Below are 18824 nucleotides of genomic sequence, written 5' to 3'. Positions count from 1 at the left end.
CCGGAGGTCTGCTCCACTCTGAGAAATATACAAGTGAGTGATGATACTTTCAGTGCCAATGTGAAAGAGAGGATTACACACTGCCCCTTATCTACTCTTGAAAGGGGTGTCAAGGTAACAGTAATTATCAAATGGTTATGTTGTGATACTAACCGTGAACTTCAGCCTCTGATTATAATGATGATAATCTATTCTGTGGGGGCTTTCACTTAAATTCCATTAAGTAAAGCTATTTCACTTTTACTCTGTGGCCCCCTTTACACTACCATTCAAAAAAATTGAGGTCAGTAAGATTTTTGTTAAATTAATACTTTTATTCAGCAAGGTGGAATTAAATTGATCAAAAGTGACAGTAAGAATGTGAAAGTAAAAAATCTGTTTCAAATAAAGACTGTGCTTTTGAACTTTCTATTCATCAAAGAATCCTGGAAAAAAGTATTGTAGTTTCCATAAAAATATTAAAGGCACACTGAAGTGCCTTGAAACGTGCAGCGCTATTCAATGACTTACTTTCCACTGAAACAGTAAGACAGGGCGGGACGTATCGAACAGCTTCTCCCCTTTTTTAAAATAGCCAATAGCGTTTAGTTTATATCACAGCTCGGCCAGACTCCCAGAGCTGTTGAGCTCAGTAAAGCCTCAGTTTCCTCCTAATCTCTAACCGTTTCTCCTCCTAATCTCCTTCATTTCGTTTTAAAATATAGCATTCTGTGCAGAATTCAAATGGGTCCGATACGTTTTCTGGTCTGCGCCGACTCTCACATATGATGCACACTCATGTCTCTGGACAAGAGCAGATTATGTGCGCGCTGCAGCAGTACGCATGACACTAATGTGAAACCAGACTTCATTTACCCCAATGGAAAGTATATTTACATTGTCTGAATCATTCCCTATCACTTATATAGTGCTTTATATGCCATTTGCCATGTAGAAAACAGTAAATGTGTGAAAAAGTGACCAATTTTAGCTGCAGCTTCAGCGTCTGTTTGTAATGTAGGGAGCGGGACGCTTTAAATTCTAGAGAGCATTTGATTGTGCGAAATGGGTCTTTCTTTGTGGAAGTGACATTGTTTAACATGGCTGATTCTGTCATTCTCAAGACATCTTTGCTGGTACATCATATTGATATTAATTCCCAAGAAATCATGTTTCAGAAGACTGGCAAATTCTGGAGAGTAGTCTTCTCAAGCTGTGTTTGAGCATCTCAAACCTCCATCTATATACAGTTTGGAGTAAAAAAGGAATATGCAGATCAGAGACCAATACTTAATCTTTAATACTGACACTTGAATTTTTCAGTCTGTTTGGACTCTCTTCGTTTCAGAGATGGTGCCAGCAATCTGCCAATCACGTCAGCCAATAAGCAGCTTCGGCCCTGTTCGAAGGGAGTGGGAATCTGTCCCCCTTTTTTTGGAGTGCAGATTAGGAAATCAATATTCTTATCCCTTTTGACATTTTTATTAACTTCATATCCTGCATATTCTCAGATGCTGAGATTGTCATGCACAGCAGTCACAAACTGCAAATGTAATAGGAACATAAAATCATACGAGATCTTGAAATTTCAGTCAAGAAAATGGCTAAATGACCTTCCGTTTCAAATACATCAAATGCAGCTCATTTTATGAAGAGAGTCATAGAGAGATTCAGTGAAAGACTCTGAGCAAAGATGTGTATGAATGCATTTAAACATAACACATAAATCTTTGTTTATCATATTAATAGAAAAGAGCACCATATTGCCTTAAAATGTTTAGAATAGGAGTTTATAGTGGATCTAACATGTTCCTCATTTGGAAGTCACTTTGGATAAAAGCATCTGCTAGATAAATAAATGTAAATGAAAATTTGCAACAGAAAATTCCATGGAGTGACACAAGGTTGAGAAGATAATGACAGGATTGCATTTATTTATTCATTTATTTTATTATTTGGGTTCTTCATTCTCAGCCTCTCTCATCTCTGTTGGTTCAGCTCTGACCACATCACCTTATTTAAAAAAAACTCTGACAATAGGAAAACTAATGCATTATTCTTTTTGCATGCACTAATGCATTATTCATTATATGTTTATTGCATTGTAACAGTCTTAACTGTTTTTATATGAATAATATTAAGGACTATAATGCATTAGCCTACATTTTAGTATTTCAACTGAAAAAAATAAAACATTTATTCATTTATTTTTTTTATAGAGTGAAAATGTATTAGTTTATTGATGTTAATCACCTGTGTGCGTTGGTGGACATAATTAATAAAAGTGTGGAGAGGTCTCTAAACACAAGTGAAGGTTTCATTGGCCAAAGATAGAGAGAAATACATTAGATATTTTTATTTTTAGAAAGCTACAGTGATTAACACAATATGAATTTGTCTCTGTTAAGGTAAATGTGTTACAGGATTTACATTTTTTACATTTACATTGATTTTTATTTACTCATTTCTATTAAATGGAGGAATAAGGGTCTTATCTAGCGAAACGATTGGTCATTTTCTAAAAAAAAAAAAAAAAATGTATATACTGTTTAACCATAAATGCTCGTCTTGCACTGCTCTGCGATGCGCCGTGCATTACGTAATCACATTGGAAAGATTATTTCTTATTCCCTTATACCCTTATTCCTCGTCTGGGATCGTGTAGAGCTCTTTGAAGCTGCATTTAAACTGCAATTTGGATCTTTCCACCCATTGTACCCCAATGAAGTCCACTATATGGAGAAAAATCCTGGAATGTTTTCCTCAAAAACCTTAATTTCTTTTCGACTGAAGAAAGAAAGACATAAACATCTTGGATGACATGGGGGTGAGTAAATTATCAGGAAATTTTAATTCTGAAGTGAACTAATCCTTTAATTCAGATTGAGAGAAACCTTGAACATGTACATACATATGTGTGAACTTGAGAATCTGTCTCTGATAACTTAAAACTCTTGATTAGAAAGAAATCTGTGAAAATGGAGGCTTCTAATATGGTGTAACCTGGTTTTTCTCTCTTCATGCCATGTTTTTACAGGCAACAAGCAATTACTTTGTGGGTTTGGCAGAATGAGATGCGTGTCTATGTGAAAAGAATATGAAATTTTCATCCAACACGAGTTCCCTAAGGCCTCACAGTCTGCTGAAGGAATCGTCTGCATCTGTGCTGGTTGAATCACAGTTCAAAAGCTAAACATCACACAAGGTGCTGTGAAAATTTAAAGTTTATAATCAGCGTCATTCGGGTATTCATATATACTGTATGTACACCTGCACGCTTGTCCCTTTCCGTTTCTGAGAATGGAGATGTGATCGTCTCTTGAGATAATCTCAGTAGAAGTGCAAATGCTTAAGGGGTCTTATCCTGCTGTTTAGAAGAGCGCAATGCATTTTAGGGGGCATAACTAATGTCCTTGAACATATTGCTGCTATGGCTGGTTATTCTCATCTCCAGCTAATGAGCTCTGCTGAAATCACAATTACCGTCACAGTGAATGAATTAATAAATGAATGGGTTGCACCCTGCTGGTGAACTCTTATGTCTGTCATTATATAATAATCATCAGTTCTCTGTATGTCTTCCTCTTGTATGAATCTCACTTTGTTCAGAAGAGGTTAACCCACACCGCTTCCAACATGTAAATTGTTTTTATTATTTATTTTCCCTCGTACTGTACAAAAAAAATTAGAATGCAATGCCGGTGAATGGTACCTTGTCCGTTTCGGTCAACTTGTGTGTCATGCTGAACTTTTTAATAACTGATCATAAAAGTATTATTAGTGGACAAAAATACATGAATCAATAGGTGAGTCACTCAAATATCTGCATATATATGTGAAAATATATGCATTTTCTTTATGTTAACAAATACTTATGATTGGAACATGCATGATGAAATCAAATAAAAAAAACATGGTTCATTTTTTACCCACAAAATGGAGGGAGAATTACCTTTGACCCTTACTGATTTGTTTGCCAATATCAGTGTTTTTGACATTCCATTTTCCATGATTCATGTTTTGTTATTTTTCTAATAAAGAAACAGATAATAGTACTTGCTGTTTTCCCCTGACATCAAGAACAGACTCGTCAAGCCTCTAATTACTGACTTTAAAAAAAAGGGGCTCAGTTGGAGAAAAATACTGACTCTTGTTGGCCTGCAGTAATGGACATTTAGCTATAATTTGAAGGTCAGCTCCCAGCAGGCATTTCACTATAGCCTACTACACGTGCAATTATTCACCTTCCTAACACCGTGTCCTAACCAGACGCGATTCAATAAGGGGTGCTTCTCAAACAGAAGTCTTCCTACTAGTCCAGTCCTTCTGAGAAATACTATTAAAACTTAATTTTGGAAAAATACTTTGTATTAAAAATCTTTCAAAAATGAACGGGCTTTCTACTAATGCAGTGAATGACAACCATTTGTGGTCTTCCAGTGGATTATATTATTGGCAGTGAACAAAAGATAACATGCCTTCATCTCTGAAAACATTATTTTTGTTTTCTGTCAGTTCTTTTAAGTGAATTGGAATGTGTGCAAAGGATTGTGGGTGATTTAAGGACACAAAAGATACACTTGATGCATCCTTTAAAATGAGCTGAATGAAGGAAGCTAAACGAAGGCTGTCTAACAAGGATCCTTCGAATTGAGACGTCCTTTGAAGGAGCTTTGTCTGTCCACACCAAACGCGCCGTGACTACGAGACGTAACAATATCAATCAAAAATGACAGCCAATCAACGAAATGGATATACATAATCAAATTCATGAATACTACACCATTTTAAAATGATTAAAAACACACTGAGTGATCCTCAAACATGTGTTTTCTATGATAAAGTTTGTTCACATTGAGTGTTTCCTTTAATTTATTTTCAAGATCTTAAAGGGGTCCTATTATGACCCTTTACTGTACGATGTCTTGATTTTGTTTTTGGGGTGAATAGGTTTTCATGCTTGATTAAAACACATTATTTTTCACATGGTTTACATTTTTGCAGCACCTCTCTTCCCAGTCTGTCTCAAACGCTATGTTTAGTTCCTGTTTCGATAAAGCCCCTCATTCCAAAATACGAAATGTGCTTTGATTGGCTAGCTGGCCCAGTGTATTGTGATTGGCAAACCGCTTAGCGCGTCTTCCGGAAATGTCACGCCGCTTACCATAACCTCGAGCTTCATCTGCTCAGGAGTAAATATTAACAATGGCGTCAATTTTGCCAATTCAAGCAATTCGATGTAACTCACACTCAATTCTGCAACAAGTCACACTTTATACCACCTAAATTCAGAAGAATTCATAAATTCTTTTTGAAATATTGGCGTGAATATTACACAGCAAAATACTGGTAAAGTGGATATAAATGAGTATTTCCTTTGGCTGCATCTATCATTAAAACAGTTCAAATGACCTTCTTCAGTTCAGAGCCAAACACACTTTCTAAACAATAGAACAGATATACTTTCATGAATGTTTGAGTGAAAACAACCACTTACACTCTCAATCACTGAATTTGACTTTCATGGACTTGAAGAGAGACATAGAAAAGGGCTTGGTGAAAAACAGGCCCAGAGGTATCTAGCTGTGGCGTATCTAAACACCCTGAAGTCCAAACATATTTAAGTTTTCATTCTCACAACATAAATCGTGAAAGTCTTAGCTATTTTTTAAGTCCTTAGGGTTCAGTCTGGCAGACCTTATATTGGAACTTTAATAAAAACAACTCTTACCTCTTTCAACACACTTATATATGCAGGCAGGGTACAACATTTACTTTTTCACGGCACCAAAAACTTTTCTTATCTACCATTAAACTGTATATATATATATATATATATATATAAATTGCCATACAATATTGAAATTATTTAGCTATTTTTCTATGCAAACAGCACTTTTCTATGCAAGTCATTGTGTCACTTGCAGCACCATACAAGATGAGTGCATCTGAAATTACAGTTCTCTATATAGTAGGCAAAAAACAGTATGTCACAAAAGAAGTATGTCCGAATTCACAGTACTCATAAAAGAGTATGCAAAAAGTACCCAGATGACCTACTACTTCTGGCGAGATTCTGAAGTGCGCATATGGACACTTTACTATCCCATGAGGCCACTGGAGAGGATTTGTGAATGGCAGTGAAGCGATGTAACTAACGCTTGTAGGTCACATGATAATGACAGCACAGTGAATCTAGTACGTCCAGATTACATTCATAATACACACGCAATACTATGAACATACTTTTTAGTGGTTGTGAAGTAATTACTTATTCAAAATAAGTACTCGAGAGTATGCAATTAAAGTTTCCTAATAAAGTTACTTGTGAGTAACACATTTATCTGTTTTATTTACTGACCAAAGCCAGTTTTTTTCTTTTATTTGGCACTTGACAAGTTATGTCAGTCTTGTTCAAATAGTGGAAAATGGCTATTGAGAATGTTATAAATAACAATGATCGAATAGACAGGTTTATTATCGTTAACGTTAACTAAAACCAAACCATTTTGGTTACAACTGACTTCTATATTATGTGGACAAAAAACAATGAGACATTCTGAAAATATCTTCTTTTGTGGTCCACAAAAGAAAGAAAGTCATACAGGTTTGGAATGACATGAGAGTGAGTAAATGATGACACAATTTTAATTTTGGGGTGAACTATCACTCTAAACTAAATGAAGATTAGAAATGACCATGGCAACTAACTGAAGCACTAAAAATACTAACCTAGAAATAAATAAAATAAAAAATAATCTCAATAATATAAAAAATAACAATGAAAATGACAAAAAAAACACACCAAAATGACTAAGAAATGAACTAAAATTAAAATGAAACTGAAATTTAAAATAAATAAATAAATTGTCTATAACATTGACAATAGACACTATTGCACAGCAATAAAAAGTGTAACTTTGCTGTAAACTCACTAATGAACTTTGAATATCATGCACTGAGGAACACACTCATAAGGTTCATTTATTTTGGGAGTCTTGAATGAGAAGTTTTGCAAATTTGAAATGGCTCAGTGGATTCTAGAGGAGTGTCATTTACTCCCTCTCTCTGCACAGCTGCTGTATGCTAGTGCAAATTAAAAAATGCTCATAGGCATATTTTATCAAGCTACTCCTCACCTAAAATTAGCCAGGGTCAAATACAGTTCTTCTCATTTGCCTCGTCAAAGTTGAGCTCCGGAGTTAAGACTCGTCTGACCGTGGCTAAGTTTTTCCTCTTCTTTCATCCTGAAGTCCTCTAAGCCCATGAGAGACCCTAAGCGTTGCTAAAGGACCCTGCAGAACAGATGTGCCGCCCACCTGCTATATAAACACTAATTCTGTTTCATTTGGTTCTACCCTTCTTCATCATCTTCCTCTTGTTTCTCAGTCTCTCTTGGAAGCTTTGGACTCTCGGAGCAGGTGATGCATGCCAGAGGCCTTTAAACACACACACTTTTGCCCTTCCAACACGAAGAGAGAGGCAGTCATGTGGAGGACATCATGGCATCTGGCCCTTGATTCAAGAACTGACATGACAGCAAAGTCTTAGCAAGATGACAGCTAAGGCTGAAATACTTAATGGATTTCCATTATGAAATCTTATCTGCTTGTACTTTTCCATCTGACTCATTACTGAGCATATTTATCTGTATTTGGGTCAATGACGTGACGAGTCATTTTTTGGCCCAAAGGCCTTTATAATAATAAAAAACAAAGATATGACATCCAGAGTATGTAAAGTAGTACAACTAGATCTCTTTTATTCAATCCAAAAGGTTTTAATTATATTTTGCTGCATATAAAGGTATTTTATAGATTTGGAAGTGTCAAAAGGTCATTCGGTTTAACCATCCAAAGGCCAATACAACCATTTCATTTGTGATTAAAATATCTTAAAATGTAATGTATATATTTTTTATTCTGGCATGATTTTATAAAATCATATATCAACATAGTGCAAAATGGTATTAGAATTATGTGTAGAAGTCGTAGCTTTGTTATCAGAAAGAATGTCCGGAAAAATAAATTTCATTGATGTCATTCGGAATAACCAATATAAAGGGACCATTTCGGATCAAGTCATACGGTCAATATCATGTGACAGGATGTGACATCATTCAGACACCTGCAAAGGACCACATGGACGTGAAGCAAAGTAACAAAGGCTGAATCCCGAATGGCACACTTCTATGCATTTTCGGTCTTGTGGACTTACAATGGCTGCCACGTGCGCATGTCCGAGACCGTAGGGTGTCCCATTCTTCATTTTAGGTTTCAGAAGGGTGCTCACTTTGCGCCCTCGATGCACACTTCTGCTGAGTCCGCAAGTTTGCAGGCTACGCAGAGGACTTTACCCGGCAGTCAAAGCGGCATTACGTCACAAAAGTGCGGACTCAGAGGAAGACCTATTTGAAAAATTCATGTTTTTACTTGCTCATACGCATGTCCCGAAACATCAGGTCATTCGGTACAACCGCTATAAAACATGAGAACTGTTGTAATATTTTAAAAACTTGTACTAAATATAAAATGTTTGTTTATTCTTTTGCTATCTAGCTAGCAATCTAACTAGCTAGCTAGCTAGATATCAGACTGTTAGACTGTTAGATTGTCATTCGGTATAACCAAAAGAGTCATTCGGTAAAACCAAAATTTTGGTTAAACCGAATGACTTTTTTGGTGACAAATTTTGACCATCTTGTAAAAAATGTCAAAAGCAGTGTTAATTGATTATAAAATCCACATAATCTCATTGTTAACACTTAATAAAACTTCAAAAATAATTATATCTCCATTAGGTTTTTTTACACTTTTAAAAACCTTATTTGTCAATGAAACATTTATATATACTGCACATATTTTATCCGGGGTTAAATCTCAGTTTAAACTCACTGGATCCCGTATAAACTTCCGCAAGAGTGAGGTACACTAGCATTCAAAAGTTTAGGGTCGATAAGAATTTTTTTGGAAAGTTTTTTTAATGCTTACCAAGCCTGCATTTATATGATCAAAAATACAGTAAAAACAGCAATATTGCTGAAATATTGCGACCCCAAACTTTTGAATGGTAGTGTAAGTAGCAGTTTATATATTAGTACTCTACCAATATAATAGTTTGGATTAAGAACTCCATTAAAAATAAAATGAAATATATTTATAAAAAAAATAATAATATTTTTTATATTAAACAATATTAAATAAATACTAGAAATATATACAATATAAAACACTGTATCAAATAAAAATATATAACATATAAAAAGAAAAATTATAATAGTCTCATTAGATAAGATAATAAAAAAGATTCATGATACCATGGCTACACAGTTAAATATACTAAATGCTTACTGAATTACTTTGTTTTTAACAATAGTTATCTAAGTTTTAATAATATCATTATTATAACTGTCTACTTAGGCTTTTTACTCAATGATTTATCGTACTTATTATAAACACACTCTATTAAGCTGGGTCATCAATTACAACCTGATTGGCCGAGTGGAATGTTTCTGGCTTCCTTTTACAAAAATAAGTTGTTCGTAATGTATCATATCGCCTGCCAAAATGTACTTCTCCCGACCATCTGCTCAGGAATTCTGGAGTTTCACATGACAGAAAAGAATCACTTTTTTTCAAGCCCTTGTGAAAAATGTCCCATTTATAGCTGTTGTAACACAAACACATTCTTCATCATGTTCCGCAATCTTTAAATAAAACATTTTTATGAAGAAGAATTGGTCCTTGTGTTAGTTGCTGTATTACAAACAATATATGTTAAACAGGCTCTGCTGGTTTTAGATAAATGGTACAAGTTCAGAGTTAGGAAATTATTCTTCTGTGGACTGTTGATTTGAAAAAGCCATATAAAGCTTGAAATAACAGATAAAATTACGCTCTGGGATTTGCCGCTTATGAGAAGACCAGTGCTTTGGAGAGGAATACCAAAATTCAGCATGACTTGCAAATGAGCTCAGATGCATCTGTGGGAAATAGAGCACTCTGCAAAGGAAGTAACCATAAAAGAGGTTTAAAATAAAATAAAATCTCACACTTTGGTTCTTGACAAAGTCCCTGTCGAGAGGGCAAATTTAATGGGCGATGAGGTTTTTTATTCAGGCATTCAAAATCAAAATGAGTGCAACAGCACACAAAGTTAAAATGCATCTGTGTTCTTTCACCAGTTCAGTAATTGGACCCTTTGAACCTCACGCTTCCTCACATTTCCAGGTCACTCTAAGAAGCTGACTCAGAGAGGTAATGGTGTTTTTGCCAGGTTTATCAACACCTTCTCCTCTCACTGTGCTTGTTCCACTTGAAGGATTGGGATGAATTGAGAAAGGATATATTGGAGGGTCAAGTGCAGCACAGGAGCACAAAGTGGCTGAGGAACAGTTGCGGCAATGAGCTGCAGTGTGTATCAAGGGAGCAGAAAATGTCATCAGAAGGGGAAAAAAATCAATTGGCCTGAATTAATTTCTTCCAGCCATCAAATATGCCATGAGAACTCGTGCGTGAGGCTCATTTCTGCAATTTCAGATGCACTTGCAAGCATTCAATAGAGATTGAGATGAAAAGGAGGGATTTTTCCAGAATTCTACTCAAGGATGTAACCAAATATTCATGATTTGGGGGAAACTAATGTAAAAGTTTAAGAATATGTTATTGAAAACTGATAGCGACAATTAATGTGATTATTGTGTGAGAAGCATGTCTGCTTCAGTAACTATGGTGGTTATAGTGATGGGAGAATGGAGGCTTTTCAAAACTTTAAATCAATTGAACCAAGTGCTTCACAAAATGATCCACTCTTTTAAAGCACTCAAAACCCCACACACTGAAAGCATCAACAAGAATGCACCAAAAATATGTTCAATGCCATGTTCTACAAAAAGGTAACAGTTTATTTTGATAGTCCACTTTAGACATTATACTGACTAGCAAAAAGTACTACAGCTACAACTACAGTCATTTGAGCATTAGTAGACTGACTGCTTAATATCTGCACGATTAATTGTTAAAAGATCGCGATCGTGATTCAAACACCCACACGATCTTATGGCTATGACAATGATTCGGCTGTCTATTAAACCTTTGACAAGTACGATCACAGTGTAACATCAATGTGTGAGCTGCCGCTGACTCATAGAGAGCAGTTGTCATATAGGTTATAATTATGAAACGGCTTTCCAAACAGTCTTTTCAACCATACAGTATCATTATTTCTGTGTTACAATAATTCAAATCATCACAGAAGTACTGGATTAAAAGTCAGTTCAGATATAAACACTGATGTACCCGGTAGCGATCAAAATATAGTAAATCAACTTTTGAAAGTAAGTTGACACTTCAAATAAAGACTTATATTGTTACACCAGTAGGTGGCGACAAGTGACTTAAAAGTGTATTTGTCATTTCGATTCGTTTAAATCCATCCAGTAATGAAACGTATTTATGAATGAGTCATTGAATCATCCATTAAAACTGATTTTTAAAAAATAATTAAAGGTGCAATAGGTGATTCTCTACAGAAACATTTTTTGTTATACTGGTTGAAAGTCTCCTTGTTTCCTGATAGTAATCACTATGTTAAACGGTCTAAATTTGTTTTTATAAATATATATATATATCATCTGCGAAAGGCGTAGGACCAAAATGTTCATCTAATTATTATATTTGGTCCGAATGAAATAATACAATGTCCTACCTGCCTGTCAGCGTATGTTTTTACACACCCTCACGCACCCTGTTTGCATACCTCATCAGTGCATTTCATGCTATGCAGCTTATACAGATTACAGACAGACCTCAGTCATGGAGCACCGCAAACAAACAGCAGCCACCTTTTACAATTCCTATCAAATCAATACAATGAGCTTATGCTGCGAGATGGCAACCTGTGACGTTCTACCCGGAGCTGTTCACGTCCTCAGACTCGGATTTATGCGTTTCCATGTCAACAGTATCAACACCGAAATGAATCTGCAGCAGTCAGGTACAAGCTCTCTAAGTTGTATACATTCATTATTATTGTAATGTTATGTGCTTTGAGACATGAGGTAGTTTAACTTCGTCTCTTGTGATGCTTTGCCGAGAGCAGATGTGTGTGTGTGCCTTCATGTGTTCTGGAGGAGGCGTGGCTTTGGACGGCGATTTGCAGGGAGGGTGGGATTGTATGCTTTCAATGCTAGCAGGCTAACGTTAGCATTTCCTAGATCTACTGCACCTTTAATTCAAATTATTTTTTTAACAGACTGCAGCAATTAACATTTTGTCAGAACTTCTAGTAAATTACATGTTGTTTTGTTTAGTTGTCTATTCAGAATCATGGGAGAATCATGATGAAATAAATCATGATTCTCAGTTTATCCAGAATTATGCATCTCTAACATCTGCTAACACTTTATTTTGATTCTCCCCCAACAGAAGAACTATGCAAGTACATGTCAACTTATTCTACTAACCCTAACCTAACAGTCTACTAATACTCTGAGAGTTAGTTGACATGTAGTTGCAAAGTTACTTAGATAGTAGAATGTCTAAACTGAGCTATTGAAATAAAGTGTAACCTACAAAACTATTGCAAGTGTTTGGCAGGCAAACGTAAGCGGCATTCTGTTCATTCTGTGGTAAATCCAAAGCAACAAAACATGAATAAAACAGCAAAGCTGGCATGTTCTTGTCCTGAGTCATCTGGTAAACAGGTGAAACGAGCCTGAGACTCACAAGCTTGAGGCTAAGCGGTGTCAGGAGAAGAGCACTTGATGGGAATTGGTCCTGATGGAGCTGATATAAAATTTATTTGGTGAGCGTATGGGACATTGCCTGAATAAGAAAATCTACACATGTAACGGTCGTATATAACCTGTATTTGTCTCTACAATTTTTTTACCTTCTGTGGCGGCAATAACTGCACTGTAAAAAAAAAAAAAAAAAAAACTCAGTGAAATTTATGGTAATGAAATACAGCTGTGGTTGCCAGAACTTTACCGGAAATTATATATATATTTCCGCCTTCATAACCAATCACATTACAGCCTTGACGTCACTGAATTTCATTCAGAGTTGTGTGACAGTTTGCAGATACCATAGAAATAAAGGAGAAGTGCTGTAAACTGAATCATACCTGTAGTGACTTCTATTATAAAGCAGCATTTTTTTATTTTATTTTTATTTATTTTTTTGGTGTAAACTCTAAAAATAGATAAATCCAAAACAAATGTTCTAGAGCAAACACGTTGAAGATTAGCCGATGGGCTGTCGATTCATTAAATGATAAGCTACTATTTCCTCACAAAGGCAGTTTATTCAGTGTAGTAAAGCCTTTCCTCTATTGACATCCATTTAAAAAAAACGGCCTCTTGTCTTCTCTGCATACCGCAGATTTAGCAGGCGTTGCACTTTTTTCGGCTAAGGTTGCAGGCTTGCCTTCAAGTGGCTTTGTTAAGGAACACTTGAGACAGGGTTGAAACTGAACTCTGCAGGTAGGTAGATCTCCAGGAACAGGACTGGGCACCCCTGCTTTAGATCTACTACAATAATTTTTTACAGTGTGCAAGCACAAGTACTGATGTTATACAAAGGTCAATAGAGCAGAACAGCATGTAACCCTGAGGACAATGCGCCTTTTGTGTTTGAGTACATCCGTTTCGGTCCATTTAAGAGCATTTTAAAAGGCCACAGCAAAACTTTTCGAGTGCAGGCCTGAGATAGAATGATATCTCTCCCACCATTTCTCCTCATTAAACACCCAAGGTCATTGAAAAATCACCGCTTGAGCCCCGAAGGGTTGCATCAGTCAGGAAACACATGCAGCGGCGTGAGAGAACCACAAGGGGGGCAAAGGAGAGACAGCGGTGTCCAGTGGACGTATCATAGTCTATCACTGCATCGATGCGTCTGCACGTCTGATATCTGCCCAGTTTTTTTAAATGTCAGGCCTGAAGGTGTTTGAATAAAACATCAACCTGCTTGCTCGAGTTCATCTTCGGCTCAGCTTTCACAGCCGTGGGCTGTCTCCTAGCAGTGACCTCCATCCACATTAAGAGTCAGAGAGGTGTCGCTTAAAACTCACCTTCTCTTCCACTGACCCTTCAACAGCCCTCCCGAAGAGCCACTTTACTCTCCGCACAAACAAGGAGACCTTGACCAAACCTTGACGTTAAAAGTACAGTTCATAAATGCATAAATAAATGCGTTTATTCATTATACACAAACAAGTTCATCCTCACATGCCTCTGGTTAATGACAGTCCATGTGTCTCTAAATATAGGATGTTCTCTGTAATGATGAGTAATGATGGACAACATGGCCGGTGTAGCCAAACCTCATTACCTCTCTCCGGTCTAAGGCAACTGTGCATGTTAGCGCAGCGTGAGCTCTCTGCTAATCATTGGCCATGGCCCAGCCCCTCTGTACTGTTGTGACAGTAATGGACGCATCAGATGGCATCCGTGCAGAAGTGAAGCAAGTATATTTCTTCAATGCTAAAGAAAGGTAAGGTAAACTTATTTTCCAGGCTTTAAACAACATGCTTAATGGTGCTCGGTGCTTTTTGATGGTACTAAAGCACAAAAACACCATAATATGTTTGCAGAGATTTAGGAAACATGCTAAGTTTACATAGGCCTACTTGTTTCTCTGAAAAACAATGCAACAGCCAGTTATTCTGCTTTGAAATGTGCGTTCAGTGTCGGAATGTCTGTTTTTGTTTTGGTCTATGGCTGCATCCGACTTGCCTCGCTGCACAGAACATGTATTTCCATTCCAATGGGCTTCTTTTCCATTGTTTTTCTATGTAAACAAGCGCTACACTGACGTGTATGACTGTTACGCTTGCGTCTTTTGTAGAGTCTCGCGCATGACACAGCGTTCTAAAAACGTAGCGCTTAAGTTAAAATCAGTTCAACTTTTTAAAAACACGTTTTTCCCCATTTCACGGCTTGCGTCTCACGTTTTTCAAAGCAAAAACTTGTTCTGTTTCAATGAGCCCTTATAGGCAATGACTCGGCAGCGTTTACACACAAAGTTACCTCACGGAAATGATTTCGGACAGACTTGTGAGGCAGTGTAACAGTGTAATGATCTACAGCAAAATAGAGCGAGCGTTGTTGAGAACTAAATATTTAATTACTACAGTAGTAATTTCTCAGTAGAAATGTCATCAGAAGTAGAAAACCTTGGTCAAAAACGTACATTTAAACACAAACTGACCAGCAACCGACACTTTCAGACACCATCTTTCTTTTTCTAGCCAAATGGAATGGATTGTGGGATATCAAAGGCAGCAAAGGATACATCTATGCTGCCTTCAAAAATCGATCAGTCAGAGGTAACTCAGAAGACAGGAAGCCTTGATGCCTTCCTACCTTGGTATGCGACCTCTGGATGTTTTCAGATCCAGCCTGTAGCTGCGTCTCATTTCGGAGGCTGCGTCCTCCAGAGGTCGCATTTCAAGTCTGCATACGTCATCAAGAATGTCTAATTGTAATAAAGTTGACTGTTATTCCTTGTGATATGTAAAATACTGTAATTTCTTCCTTACTTTTCAATCTCATGGTTACTTTTCTTAAATGAGACTACCTCGATGACGTATACAGCTTTAAATGCGTCCTCCGGAGAACGCAGTCAGGGTTGCCAGGTTTTCATAACAAAACCCGCCCAATTGCTATACTCAAAACTAGCCCACTCGCATTTCAGGGGGGTTTCCCAGTAAAAATTGCGTTCCGGAGGGTAAAATCCGCGTTTTTGGCGAGGTTCCCCTGGTAAAATTCGCATTCCAGGGGCTAAATATCATGTTATTTGGGATCGCTTCATCCCGCGGACATGAAAAACAACCCGCGGCAACAGTCTTAAAGTAGGAAAACCACGGACTTGGCAACACTGGACGCAGCCTCCTTATGTGATTCTGCCTGCTGCCAATTTACCCAACAGAATTTCGACACCCCGGGTTGGCAGTTGGCAGAAAACACAGCGTATTGTAGCCATGGAAGCCAGCAAACAAACTAGGACAGACCTTGCAGATTCTACCCAGCCTAAAAAGCATAGATATAGTATACATATCTATACTAAAAAGCCTCAGCATCCATATAGAAAGCTCTATGTCCAGAGTCATATTAAAACGCTGATAAATAAAACGCCTTCCATTGTCAATTGTGCTCGTTTCTGTTGCGTGTCATCAATTTGGCAACCCACATCGCCGTCGAGTCTGAGGAGGAGGGGGCGAAAGAAACAACCCTTTCCAATATTTTGAAATTGGACTGCAGTACCCATTTCAACCACTAGCCGTCAATATTATATAGGCTACTACACACTTTATTATATTTGCAATTTAGTTACATCAATGTTGTATTGTTGCAGTGTTGTAATGCAGTATTCTGTTCCCCAAGGTCAAGGTTTAACATAGAATGACTACTTTTTACTTTATGAAAAGAGGATTATTTTATTTTATTTTATTTGTACTTTTTTTTTTTTTTACTTATTTACACTACTGTTCAAAAGTTTGGGTCAGTAAGATTTTTTTATTATTAATTAATAGTTTTACTCAGCAAAGATGCATTCAATTAATCAAAAGTTAAAGTTTTTTTTTTACACTGTTTTTTTCTTTTTAACTTAATGATTTCTGAAGGATTGTAGGACACTGAATACTAATGGCTGCTAAAAGAAATCGGCTTGGCATGATCACAGATTGCATTTTAAAATATATTAAAATATAAAAGAGTCAAAAAATAAAATGTGAAAGGCTGTATTCTTCTTGGCCCTCTGAAAATGTAACTCCTTATGTGCTCTTCTCTTAAAGTTTGTCTAATGTTTTCTCTGCTTAAAATAAAATATTCTCATTAATAGGAACAATGGCGCAGTGAAACCTAACAAAAATGTAGGTAGTGCAGAAAGATCTGTCAAACAAGAAATTTCAAATTCGTGAGCTGGTTTCCCACCGCCACTTCTATTTCTAGCAACAAGCTGCGGTGGGTCGGCTGAGGAATAGACTTCTGAATCAGAGCAGTTTCCAGAATTGAGCAGTTTTCTGAAGTTTTCGGCATTGCATATGTATGCATCCGACTATTTTGAACTTGTTTAATTCCATCGTGTGTTTAAGTGTGTTGTTGATGCTTTAACTAGAGAGCATCATCTCATCATCATCTGAAACAAGAAATTCTCTTATTTTGTAGATGTCCAACTTTCCCCTCCTGGAATGCATTGGGAAATTAAAACTTATAAATGTCAAAGCAGCAATTAGCTCTAATTGAGCCTTCTGGATGAATTCATGATGTGAGTCATGTGGAGAGCCGACACAAACGGGGCTATTTGCAGTGCTTAAAGAAATAAAGGTTATTAAAATGCATTTCTACTGCATTGAAATCATAAATGGCAGCATGATGTGAAGCATTGTGAGCAAAACATCTGCTGTGGGACTTACTGTACTGTGCATTTCAATTAATGTGGTCCTTATATTCCCATCGCTCTACTATGCTACTTGCAAAGTGTCTTATTTTTCAACTAAAACTTGAATCTAACTGCAATGTTCCCTTTTTCCTGACATTTTGATTGACGGTTGGTGGTGTAGTGAATTTGAAGTTGACAAGCCCAAGGCTCTATGTACCCATTCAATCGACAGAGCTACTTTTTTCCATTCCTTTTCTCGTGTCTCAGCACACTGCAATGGAGACAACCAAGCACGACAGAAGAAAAATAACTTTTTTTTTCATAACACAGTTTCCCCTGCGTCCCTGTGTCTGTTTCTCTCTCTCTTCCTGCCTCATCCTCACACACAGGAGGGAGCCAGTCAACAAGTAGCCAGGGGTCATACCAACAATTTTATTTGCTCTTCATGTTTGCTCCTAATACATATGCTATTGGAAGAGGGGAGTTTAAAAAAGAGCTTAATAAATAATTAAAGCTATTAACTTATGGCCTGCATTTTCCAGCTGAATCAAATATTTATTTTGTGCCCTGGGTCAAGACTGTGCCTCGCTTTAATAGATTCTGTCATGATTTTTTATGCTTTTCCTTAAGTTTTCTTTGAGGTGAAAGAAGGAACACCTCAGCTGTCAGCGTTCAGCTGGAGACAGTGTTCTAATTATACTAAAGCTTAAAGAAAGTAGATTATTAAAAATAAAAAAGGTAGCTTTTTTACAGTAATGTCAGTTTTATCATTTATAGTATATGTTCTATTGCTAGGGTAATAAGCATGTATTGTTTGCAGCAGACTTTATTTTGCAGTTTGTTTTTCAGTTAAAATAAAGTAAATGTCACAAAATCATTTTTGAAATGGAGCAATACACTATGAAAATTCTGGACGATACTGATAAGCCAATAATTATTTGCATGTTATTGTAATATATATGTTCTGTTCTGTTTAGTTTAGTTTCATCGTGTTTTGGTTCTGTTTTCCCTGTTTCTGTTTGCCTGTGTTCCTTGTCATTGTAAGTTGACCTAGTTTCCTCTTGTGTGCCAGTTAATCACTAATTAAGTTCACCTGTTGTTCATTTAGTTCCCTCATTTGCCTCTGTGTATTTATAGCCCTCAGTTTGTTCAGTTCTTTGTCTTCTGAGATTTTTGTTTAGTAAAAGTGCTGCAATTAGATCTTTCTTCTCGTTTTGCCTGACCACACCGTGACTGTTATGACAGATAACCGATAAATGTTGAATATTAAAATTCGACACTATTTTGTCAAAATTAATTAAAAATAAAACACTAAAAATCAACGTCACAAGTGAATTTAGGCATCACAACTGTCACAAGCCGAAGAAGATAGGCTGAAGACAGTTTATTTAAACAAAAGGGTAGACAGGCATAACAGTGTGCAGCAAACGCAAAGAGTGAACAGGGAGGAACTATATACAT

This window comes from Ctenopharyngodon idella, chromosome 19, assembly GCF_019924925.1.
Source record: "Ctenopharyngodon idella isolate HZGC_01 chromosome 19, HZGC01, whole genome shotgun sequence".
NCBI lineage: Eukaryota > Metazoa > Chordata > Actinopteri > Cypriniformes > Xenocyprididae > Ctenopharyngodon > Ctenopharyngodon idella.
Note: the sequence above shows the minus strand (reverse complement) of the source record.